The sequence below is a fragment of the Ostrinia nubilalis genome, chromosome 19 (assembly GCF_963855985.1).
Source record: "Ostrinia nubilalis chromosome 19, ilOstNubi1.1, whole genome shotgun sequence".
Lineage (NCBI taxonomy): Eukaryota > Metazoa > Arthropoda > Insecta > Lepidoptera > Crambidae > Ostrinia > Ostrinia nubilalis.
Genome location: NC_087106.1, coordinates 4,464,885 through 4,478,105, shown reverse-complemented (window position 1 = coordinate 4,478,105; position 13,221 = coordinate 4,464,885).

The window sequence follows — 13,221 nt, the reverse complement described above, 5'->3', positions numbered from 1 at the left end:
GAGACTCATCCAAATGATATTTATAATGGAGTTTATTTGGCTCAGAAGGAAGCACCTTGACTTCTTTTATTTTCATCCATTGCACAACAGCGTTCAAGTTCTTGGTCCAATTTTTACAGCCTAAGGTTGACTTAAAATCCAAAAATTTGGTATGATCCAACTCGATTACAGTACATGGTTGTAGTTTCATGCTTTGATTGAAAGATGTGCCAAAAATAAATGTATTTATACTCCTTTAGAATGGTTTTCATTGGTACGATGGGCTAAACAAGATGGGAAACCATATATCTACTGTAATCGAGTTGCATCATACCAAGTTTTTGGATTTTGAGTCAATCTTAGGCTGTAAAAAATGGACTAAGAACTTGAACGGTGATGTTGTGTTCAAATAAACTCCATTATAAATATCATTTGGATGAGTCTCAATATATGACTGTTGTTACTAAAACTAACACGAGACGACGACAGCAAGATTACTCTGATGTTTGCCCCCTTTTTAACCATTAAATATGCTACCTATAACCAAAGTTAAAAAAATACTTGGTAAGCCTTTGTACTAGAGGTGTCATTCCAGCGGTGCATCACCAATTCTATCACAATCTTCTTGTAGATTCTTTTAATCATAATGCTGAGAGTGATTCAGATTTACTTTTTTTAGTTATAAAGCTTTTTACCTATTATTGATTACTTATAAAAATACATAAAAATGTCAGTAATTAAAGAAATTTAGTTTGTCACAGATCGTCATAAATTATAGCCTATATGTTATGTTATTCTGGGTTATAAACAAAAATACTGTAAAGTTTCATCAAAATCTGTTCGGTAGTTTTTGCGCGAAAGAGTTACAAATTTCCAGACATCCTGATATCCAGACATCCTAAATTTCGCATTTATAATATTAGTAGGATCGAAGTACCTTCATCACTAGTAAATCACTGGAGATCAAATTAGAAAATGCTTGGATTTCTATTAAATCAGCTCCTTCAGGCAATGGCGAATCTGAAAATATTAAAAATAAACAAACATAAAATATAATTTAACTTCACAACGAAGACGAAAAAATCGTAATTAAACGTTACAATAGGAATAAATACTCAATTTACCAACGTAAACAATATTAAATTGCACATACAATATCAAACGTACGAAAACAAACCACGTTAATAATCGTATGTATTACATACGATAAAAAATAAATTTAATTGACAACGTTTATCATGGTATGTAAAACATACGATACTTTGTTGGCTTAAAAAAGGAACGTAAAGAATCGTATGTGTTAATTACTATAGTTTTGAATAGCTAGTAACAAAATATAAGGCAATTTTCAACTCCAAAAGGAAAACTGTAATTACTACTTACCTAATAGTATGCGCTCGCTAGCGGTGAACCAAACCGCTTCTCCCCTGTAGACGATCGCACAGGACATTACGATAGTATACGTTGCGATCGTGGATTACATACGATTGAATACGTGTGAAAAATCTTTTATTTTAAATGATATTGCAATTTTTGTTCGCGGGTTCGATAATACGTATTTTAGTAATTATAAAATGCTTATAAAATCAAAATTGATATTTTGTGGCTTACGATTATTTACTTAGGAGGCATCGACCTGATGTCCAGATGTCCAGGAATAAAATATTATGTTATAAAAAGGCAAAGACGAGATTGAGAAAATAATTTATAAAAGTTTCTTATTTACATGCTATAATTTAATTGTTTTTTTTTTAATAACCCGATAAAACTTTATTAATCTAATAACCTAACCAATATGTGCAATCGCTTTGAATATTATGGAATGGACAAATTAATACGGACAATTATTTATTTATCATTTTTTGGTTTATTTAATATTAGACTTTATTGTAGAACGCCATTCATGCATTACAATTTGTTCTTATCAAATCCCGCTAAAATACAACATGTCCGTTTCAAATCCCATTAAAACCGAATGTTCGTAACAAAGTACGCCAAAATGAAAATAGTTTTCATTATAATTCAAATTATATTTAATTTAAAGATTAATAGCAATTACTGTTAGGGGCCGTCCATAAATTACGTCATCGATTTTTTCAGATTTTAGACCCCCCCCCCCCTACAATCATCCTAGCGTCATTTCTTAATGACCCCCCCCCCCCCTTCTCCCAAAATTGACGTCATTACCAGTTTGACAAAATTAAAACACTTGTAGAATCACCTTTTTTTTTTTTTTTTTAATAGATAGAGTGATTCTTAAGGAAGGTTTATATGTATAATACACGTAAGTACCACGGGCGAAGCCGGGGCGGGCAGCTAGGTATTATATGTAATCAGTAGCGGCGGAAGGGGGGGGGGGGGCGGTGGGGGCGGTCCGCCCCGGGTGCCAAGCATCAGGGGGTGACACAAGTCGCGCAGATTAGTACTCCCTGGCACATCTGCATGGCAAATCTGCGGTCTATGTCATGATACGGGGGGGTGGGGGGGTGCGATTGTCTTTCAATCGGTAGGAAACCCCAAAAATCCTGGGGGGGTACCAGGGGGTGCCATAGGACTTGTGACGGGGGGGGGGGGGGGGGGGGCGATCGCCCCGGGTCCCAACCTAGGTGTGCTGGAAGAAATTTCTTTTTAGAAATAATCTTTTTGTAGGTGAACAATAAACTATAAATAAATAAATAAGAATGACGTCAATTTCGAAACACCCCCCCCCTATCTATCATTTACCGTCATCCGCAGACCAACCCCCCCCCCCCCTAATTTAGAATGACGTAATATATGGACGGCCCCTTAGTATTGCCAGATGACAATAATAATTCGTATCATATATTTTTTTGCCTAAGGCCAAAGCTATATGGATATGCGGTTTTTTTCAATTTCTCGAAATCTTATCAAAATCGTTTTAGCGGGATTTGAAACTAGACGCCTCAATTCTTAATTATCAAAAATTTAAGCTTTCTCCAGTAACACTGATATTATTATACTGTGACTCATCAAAGTCATCATTGTCAAAAATATTGACAAATCGCGAACTGTCACAGGAATAAAACTGACACGCGTCCGTCCTCCGTAAGCGCCACCGCGCGACTGATTGAGATTGTCCAAGCCGTCATGGACGATTTTTTCCTCATTTTTTAACATTGTAACTAAATAAGACACAATATAAAAATTTCATCCGTTAAAAGCCCTCAAGTTATTTCTGAACTTTAGTTTAGTAAAAGATTTAGGACCTCAAATCGCTTATTTTAAAAATAAAACCATAAATAGAAAACGAATAGAGGTAACTTTGGGAATATATTCTATCGAGTCAACTTCATCAAATCGTGTTTCCATCCGTTAATAGCCCTAGAAAATATCCTCAACTATGCCCAATAAAAATCTTAGCCTTTAATTTTACTGTTTAGTACCTCAAAAATGAAAAATGAAAACCTCATTTTCGCCATTTTCTCTGCTACCCGGCCTTAAGCATCAAGGTTTATGAATTGTATAAATTCAGGAACAACACCGACGCGTATTAATCGGCTAATACATAATAACTATGTTAATTCTCACTTTTTTGGGTGAACCTGCTTTATGTATTTTTACTATACCGATACCGATTCAGTATTCGCATCGTAGCGTTTTTAGAAGTCCCCGCATGCTAAATTAAGGACTCTATTCGAGCGTGAAGCGTTATTTCTCAATTTCCTTAATAATTGCTCGTTCTGTTTCTTACTTTTTTTTTTTTTTTTTTTTTTTTTTCACACATTTATGAGAAACTTTTCAGCGCCTGAAATAGCTCAATCGGTTATTTTAAAGTGCCTTCTGTAATGCAGAAAGTCATAATAAGTATGATTAATTTCTTTACAATATAATTGATTTAAGCCTAATAGTAGTCGGAGTTTTGTACGTTCAATAAACTAGTAAACAAAAATAGCCCAAATTTTTTATTTTGTTTGTGTTTAATAGATTTTTAGACAATTGATAGACTTGTAATTATTATTAGGTAGAATGTTTTTAACCAGAGGTGAAATTGTGTAAAGCAATCGTATTCATTTGACAGTTCTTATCGTACGATTATTCTGTCAAACGCTTTGTTAAACAGATTTTATCGTACGATATGAACTGTCAAATAATACGATTGCTTTACACAATTCCACCTCAGAGTTTGATCAGAATAATGATTACTAATCATCTGTATTATTATAATATCTATTTAGAATTAAAACTATGAGACCTGAACAAACCACTTAGGCTGGGTTGCACCATCTTACTTTGACTTTAACAAACGTGAAAAATCTGTCAAACTCCATAAAAACAACATAAGTTTTATAGTCACTGTCATAGTTACTTAGTTGGTGCAACTCAGCCTTAGAGCACTAGTGCTGAAACTATAGGAGTCAGTTTCACGCAGGTTTTGTGTATTTTTATAACTATGATATCTAGCATTATCAGAAAACTATCTAAAGTAGATTGTTTTATAACTATCATCGAAATAAAGCAATATATTGCCATCTTTAACCTACGTAATAAAAACTGACGTACCAAAAGTGAATCGAACAAAAGTTGTACGTAAATTCGATTTATATCAACCTTCGACATCAACCGAGGAATATTGTCAGATCATAAAACTATCATGGCACTACTAGTGACATTAAAAAGCTTTAAAGTATAAAGTTCACCTTTCAATGAAATTGAACAAACCAAGAACACCCTTGGTAATGTGGCTGTATTTTATTTATTGCGAAATATACACGATACTTAGGTATTTTATGGTTTTAAGCATATGAGCAATATCCGCAGTATAAAAGGTAGGGCTTTGTCACCTGTTTGCGTCCGCGTTACTTTTTCGAGTCCAAACGACGGATAGTGATCCAAAACTTTAAAAGTTTTCAAGTTGATTTTTTATTGTTTATTCCTATTTTAAACAAACATTAACACTACCTAAGTATTTCTTTCTAAAACAGCAAAAAATACTTAAGAAGTACCTGTCACACATCCAGGCATTCATAGATAGTTTTTGGTGTGTCGCTAAGTTTATTATTTCGTTTGGACTCGAATAGGGCGGTGGACGAGAACAGGTGGTATGAGGGTCATACCGTAGTTTCAAAATATGTCACATACATACTTTTCTTTACTGCCGAATTTTCCTTTGAGATGATTATTATTGAAAACGCTTGTTAAAATAAGTAAAATGAATTTGTCTAAAAAAATATAACTCATGAATCAGACGATTCTTGGTTAACCTTAAAAGAGACTAAACACGACAAAGTTTATTAAATTCTTCTGACGCCTACTTCGTCCAGTTAAAGCGTCAATAAGCTCTAATTAAACGCTTAACATTTGCTTGAGTAACAACCTAAACGTAGTTAACCCTGGATTAAGATTTAAACGACGCATTAATCTCGGGTTATGAAGTTCACTGGGTCTCTGAGTCAGTTTTTAACTTGTAGTAAAAAAACTTTTATTGAGCCATTATTTGGTTTAAGTTTTCAGTAGGTAAATACAATTACCTACTGTTGTTCTGTTTTGTAATAGTGTAATTGGTTTAAGTCAGAATAGAAATCTAAAGAAAAATAAGCATGTGACTCTACTTTTCTTTGATGTGAACACAACGAAAATATTTTTTTGTTGTGTTGTGACTCGTAAGCCGCAAGAAAAATATTTCCTTATGTACGTTTCTTCTGTGTATTTATTTAGGTATGTATGATTTAATCTATTTGTTTACCTTGAGACTGTTTTTCTTAAAGCCTGCATTCTTAACCTGTCTGGCCAAAGCCAAATTCTCCAGTTTTCTCTAGTAAATTTGACAGGAATATTGTCATCATCATTAGCTTGTTTAATCTCCATTGCTCCTGCAATTCTAGGAATATTAGCATTCTTGGATCTCATTTTTAAATTAACTTTTTTTCTTAAAATACCCCTTTATGTGATCACCTCTTGTTCTTTACCTAAAATTAACTTTAAATATCTATATTTGTATCGTTAAACTGAAAAATCAAATGAACTAAAATGGAAAATCAATTGAGAGCAGCAGTCATAGACAATGAGAGTTCACACGTCACCCGGACAGTATCGGCTTCCCGGCGGCCATTGTAAGTCAATCCTGGTTGTGCAAGCTGCATTTATACTGTGTATTATTCTGAGCTAGCACACATTGAGAGAACGGCAGCGGGATATATAAAAGCGTCATAAATAAAAGGACTAACATTAGGCGCATAGGCATTTACAGGGCAGGTATGTACCTAGACGGCATATCACCTAACAACAGGTGCGATTGCAGTCAAATATCTGGCTTGTTCTGCAAAAAAAAAAAACCACCATGCGCTCATTTATAAAGGACTAATATATTACATATTAGGACAATATGTTACACCACACCTTATTACCATACCTTATTAATAAAAAGTTACACCTAGGATGAACTCTGGATTAAAATGACACATGAATTTAAGCCAGAGTTCAACTAGGGTCTAACTTTTAATAATAAGGGGGACAGATTTTAGTGACTGGTTTTGTGCACTGGTTTGCTTGTTAGATTACAATCTCACTCATATAGTTATTAATTAACAAGCATTTAAAATTTACAACTCAATCATTTTTTTAAAACTTATAATTTTTGTGGGTTCTATACTCACCTGAGTAATTTCTAAAATTTTAAGGATTAAAATCGCTTCTTCGTCCCAGCATAACCAGCGTCTTACCTCCTGTCCTCTGTAAGTTCGCTCGTACACTCCAATCAGACCTCTTCCAGCAGATTAAACCAAGTTTATTTCTCAACTCTGCGAAATAAACACTCACTAAGGTTATGGCGAAATAAGGACTGAGTATTTAATAAAAAGGGCTTAGGAATCCTAATATCAACATTATACACTTTGCTAGATTTTATTTTTAGTCAAATAAATTAGGTTAGAAGGCCGTGCACCTAACAGGCAACCATCACTCATCTCACGTCAAAAGTCTGTCAAACTCCTTACAAAAAACACCGGTTATTGTTATACTCGTACTCACAGTTAAAAAATAAGGTGGTGAAACTCAGCCGAAGTAGCAATGGCACCAGAAGAAATAAGATAAATTCCGTAGTGGTCCCACCAATGGACAAAACATGAGAAAAGGAGGGATTTTTCTAGTTCTAGTTTTCTAAGTCCTTATTTTGACGGATTTGGATCATTCAGATGTAGTGCGAAACCTCTCATAGTACCTACTAAATCCTAATGTAAACCTATGCTTCAAGTATTTTTAAAAATAGCATTCTTAAGTTAGACATACGAGTACCTTACCTGTGTGTGGATGGCCATTTATAAATGAATGTGCAAATATCAGGATATAGATCAAAGGAAACTTTCCTACGAAAGAAGATCTTGTGTAAATAAACTCGTATATGGCTTATGTGCTGTAAGTTGCTGGTAAACATTCTTTGCTTTTAACTTGACTTTAGTATGCTTGTACATCTGCATTTTATAAATAATCTTATGGCAATATATAACCTTAATTTGTTGTGACGTAAATTCAAATATAGGTAAACCAGTTTTCTCACAGTTTACTCGTACCCTAAGGTTATGTTACAATGTTTCTAAAACACTACATTATACAACTTACTTAAACTAGCCGATATGTTTTATTTCTCTTTCAATTTACGAATAAAACACTTTCTTCTATCTAAGGGTTTAATTTTATCCATAATAAATTTAATTTACCTTACATTTTGAAAGAGTAATTTTCCACATTTTACTTAGTTATCTATTTCTTTATTTCGAAAATGGTTTTCAATTTTACGTGTTACCTAACTTCTGGAATTTGTTATGCTTTTTCCCTTTCCGAATAAAAAGTCTATGAAAGTTGCGCGATTCTGCATAAGTTAAAAAAACTGGGGACGAAAAGAATCTTGTTAATTTGAGTGACAGAATAACTTCTTTTCTGCTTCAGTGATATCTTTTTAACTGTGTTACAAATCTGCATATTTTAGTAATTCTTTGGTAAGAACTGGATGGTCAACTCTGGGTATAATTTATAAATATAAATAAATAAATAAAAAAACGTTTATTTGGCACAACACAATACAAATTACAAATTAAAATTAAAAATTAAATTGTACCAAACAGGTCCTCGCTCAGCATATGCCAAGGCACGTAGTACCTCGACGTTGATATTCTGCGAGCACCGTTTATAGGTAGAGAGGGCGCCTAGCCTTACAAAAACAAAATCAAACTTATAAAATTTCAAAAAAATAAAATCAGAATTTATCACAGTGGTTAAACCGGTAGATCAGAGACCAGGGGTTTAATACAAATACGTTCATTTTTCTGTGTGATATGTTTGTAATTTATTGTCTATGTAACGTGTAAAATTCTACTGCTTTAAGTTTAAAGTAAGCTTAAATCATTCCGTCTGGTTTGTTTTAATTTTTTTAACTAATTTTAACCATTTGAGTTCCACGTTTGTAGCTTAATTTACAATGGGAAACAACACCTACCTATATCAATTTTGTTCTAAAACAATTTTGGACACAAACCATTTTATGGACGAAATCTAAACAAAACATTTGTGTTCTTCATTTGACAATCAAAACGTTTTACTTCCATTTAGTTATTGTTAGTTTTAGATACGGTTTGTTTAAATTTTATTATTTGCAACAGTGCTGATATTAAGTTTCGTAGTATGAACGTAGCTACAGTAGCTACGATTTGCTACGAGGACTACGAAGAAGCTACGATGCTACGTAAGTGACAGATTATTATAATAGAGTTATTACGATTTCTGCATTTTAGGTACTTTTATCGTACTTTTAAAAATACTAGTAGATACGACTTCTTTTTGTACTACTTAGATGGTTTTGACCCACGTAGGGATGGGCTGAGATACGTTTTCATGTTTTTAAATCGAAAATTCAGTAGGCTTCTTTTACAGTCCGGTCAAATTACATAAAAAAGCTACTGAAGAGACTTTAGAATAGCTCTACAGTGGAGTGTAGTTCGTAGTTTTTCGTGATCTAAGTACCTACCACATTTTTTAAGAAAAAATAATGAAATTGTTTTTTAAATCGGCACCTCTCGGGTGTGAACCAGTTACCTACCTAAAAATAGCTACAAATCACGTAAGCATAACGCGCACGTAAATAACGACTATGTTTTATAGGTCCTTCCACCTTTGTAAAATCTCCCGTGTTGAGTTGACAATATAAATTAGGTAGGTAAAGTATATTATCCCACTTTATTGTCAAAAAACGATACTGAACATTGTAAAAACTCGTGTTTGGTATCAACTAGTGACCCGCCCCGGCTTCACACGGGTGCTAAGTATACAAACCTTCCTCTTGAATCACTCTATCTATTAAAAAAACTGCATCAAAATCCGTGGCGTAGTTTTAAAGTTACATACATAGGGACAGACAGCGGAAAGCGACTTTGTTATATAGGTACTAAGTGATGGAAACTAAAATATTTTTTTTAGAATTATTACCTGTACTCGTATGCTTTTTCATTTATTACCTCCTATACGGCATCTTTTTCAAATAAGACTACTCATGATACATACCTAGTAGAATTGGATTTGTCTCATATTTGGGGTAGTTACTATCTATGTATCATGAGTAGGTTTTATATTAAAAGGATGCCAATGATTTAAAATTCAACCTGTACATTAGGGTGGAGCGAAAATTTTTTTTTCAGATATCTGTAATGTAATAGTCAAAATTTTGTGCCTTTAGGGCTTAAATGAAGTCATGCAAAATATTAATCAATCCGGTTTAGAGTAACTGCCTCCGCATCGACACTGAATTTATAAAAAAAGTTGGTTTTAGACCTCACTTAGGCGCCACATATCTGTGCAATATTTAAATAAAAATACTATTTTTTTATCACAAATCGTTTACTGATATGCTATATTTTCAATGTAAAATACACAAAAAAGCCAGGCTTTGGGTTTATAATTTTAATAAGGGCGTGAGAGAGCGCGAGAAGAGAATTTTTCTGGCCCTTTTCGCGACTCGCGTCTTTGTCAGATAGTCTACTGGAAAAGCTCTGGAAACATGTGAGAAACTGCCTATCTATAAATTTGAACAAATTGAAGGACAAATGTGATCAGAAATGGCCAATTATCTGAGTACTGATCAGCAGAACTTGCATAAAATTGCTTCGGCGGTAATTAGGCGTATTCTCACAAAATCTCGCAATAATTTCTCCTGGTGAATTGTAACATGCCCGTTAGATCACACGAGCGTACCGAATACTACGTTTGTATTGTAGAAACTTAAAATCCAATAGAAATTTTGATACCTCTGGCTACTATTGTGGTTAAAGTCTATGCTTCTTCCTGGTTTTTGATTAAGACAAAACCATCATGCAAAGATGGCACCCGTCATCTGTTTAAAATTATTATGGCCTCGAGAGGCCTGCCAGATACCCTATGAAAGATTAAAGAACTAGTTACCCGGAGAAAAAGCTATTACGAGTATCCTGATAGCAGTCTTCTTACGATGTCAGAGAGCTGGCCGCTCGTCGCATACTAAAGTCACACAGTACGAGTCACCCTTCAATACCTAGAATTTTTTAAGTACTAGTGATACACTTTAATGCTATTTTATATATTTATTTAATTTACTTAACCAAACAGCCGCTTTTGAGATATTTATTTGACTAAGAAATTCAGCACATTGTCAAATCTGGTGGTGAATTTTTTCCCATACAACCGTGCTCCACCCTACTGTACATACGAAAATAGACTAACTGGGTTGCATTATCTTACTTTAACTTTGACAAACGTCAAAATTATGTCAAACTCCACACAAAAAGCATCGTTTATCGTTATAGTTACCTAGTTAGCCTGAAAAAGCTGGTTCAAATTACAAATTCAAATTGTTTATTGCATGTTACATTACAAAGAGTGGTGATAGATGTATTTGGTTTTATTTTAACCGTTTATTTTCTCACATTTCCTATTATATTCCGGGATACATTTTGTTTCGTGTGATGAAGACGTATTAAGTGTAATTAACGCAATTAATTTGTAATTAACGGGAGGTTGGTCCATTTATTTTGGATTGATAAAGTAATTCATTTATAGCAAAAGGTTCTATAGCAACAATTAAGCGATATTTGTAAGTAACAAGAAACTAGTAAGGAGTTTGGAAGAGTTAGGAATGTTTCTGGAATACGATATTCAGAAAATGTATTGCAAAAATATGTGCTATGGACAGAAAAGTAGGTATTGCTATTTGTAGGAAAAAATATTTGTTATCTTAATAATAATTCGAGGAAAAATCATATAAATATTGACTCCATAATTAATAACATGCAATAAGTAACAAACAATATTTGCATTTTACATAAGTACATAATATACAATAAAATATAATGTACTCGTATAAACACATTCAGGTTCATTTAGTACTATTTCTAGGTACTTACATAAATAATATTATGTTATGTTGCCCTTATATTTGGATATCCTAGAAAGATATTGCAGTCACGAAAATAATTAGCCGATAATAACTACCGTTAAAATCATTATCTCAAATAATATGATTGTGACATCGCGTGCTGTTTAGAACTAAACCGTGTTCAATATAGTCAGTTCGTATAATTTTCATAATTATGGCACAAAATCATTATATGACAACTAAACACACTCTTATGTAGCTACAATAGATAGTACTATTTTACAACAAAAAATATACTCTGATATTTTGTAGAGTGTGTAATGATCACTAATTACGTTTTGGGAACTCTAAATTAATCTAAATATTTCATTAAAATGTCCTTCTATCCCTATAAACTGCGATGCATTTTCTTGCCAAATATACTATACACTATTCTACGAGCAAGAGCGTAGCATTTAAATCACATGTTGTTTTCAAGTTGGCCGTTGCGAAAAATAGAAATTGGAACTGGAGTAACAATACGTCAAGATGGTATCGGTAAAGTGATTGTAAATAGGTGAGGAATGCGAAATATTCTGCAGCAAATATTATGAGTAGGTTTAGACTTTAGATGGTTTTTAATTACTAAAAGAGAAATTGCTGTATTTTGGAAATTATTTTTGTATTCTTTTATAGAGATAAGAATCAGAGATTCTTTATTGCGTACTTACCTAAATTACTCGATTTCCTAGTATTTTTTCAATGACCAACAAAGTTGATAAGAAACAAAGTTCTGCTGAAGTAGGTATACTACAGGGGCGGCCAAGCGGTCGATCGCGATCGACCGGTCGATCGCGAATATTAGTCCAGTCGATCGTGGCAAGTCAAAAAATACTACATGATTGTGTACTAAACTATGCTGTTTCATTTAAGATTTCAAAAAGTATGTAAGTGGTAGATCGCCCTGGGTTTCGTTAGTAAACAGTCGATCTTATGTCTAATCAAGTTGGCCACCCCTGATACTAGGTCTCAGGGCATCTAATAAACGGCTTATCATAATTATCTCAATCTCCACTCTTGTCTCAACTGTGGACATCTCAACTGAAACCCCTAGCTATTGATTGGTATTCATGTGATAACTTTTATAAACAAAATCGATGAGCCATCTCTGTCGAGATCAAGTCATTTTACGCCACCATAAAACAGCCGTAAACAAATTGTGCTAAGAAGGTTCGATATTTTATGGGCTATGTGAAGTACTGTCATTTACAAAAGCCCTTTTACAACCCTATTGAGCACCCTTTTATTTAGAAACACAACTCGTTGAGCGACTGTCACGGAATAGGTAGCGTTTATTTGTTTATGTCCGAAACGTGATTTGTTGCTGGATATGTAAAATTGGAAGTGTAGACTTGTACAGTCAATATGAGTGACGCCGGTATTCACAAACATTACTATGAGGTCTCACAGTGCGCGTGGACGCACAGGGTGACACACGAATCAATCACAGAGCTCTATTCAACGCTGTGCGTTCGATTTGCTTCTTCAATTAAGCAAGCATCGTTTGTGAATACGGCATCGTATGTGAATGCAGCAAATCGAACGCACAGCGTTGAATAAAGGTAATATTCAACTGTAATTGGTTCGTGTGTCACCCTGTGCGTCCACGCGCACTGTGAGACCTCTTACTTAATAATGTTTGTGAATAGGTACGGGCGTTTGAATCATCCAGTGTTTTGTTTCATTTGCACGCTCATACTCGTTCACGAACAATGGTTAATAATCCACCATTATTACACATTATACTCGGCTGAACAAAATAATACAAAATGCTAAATATGAAGCTTCACTTTATCGTCAAGTACTTGTCTCATAAATATGAAATAAATCTTAACATAAGCTGAATAATG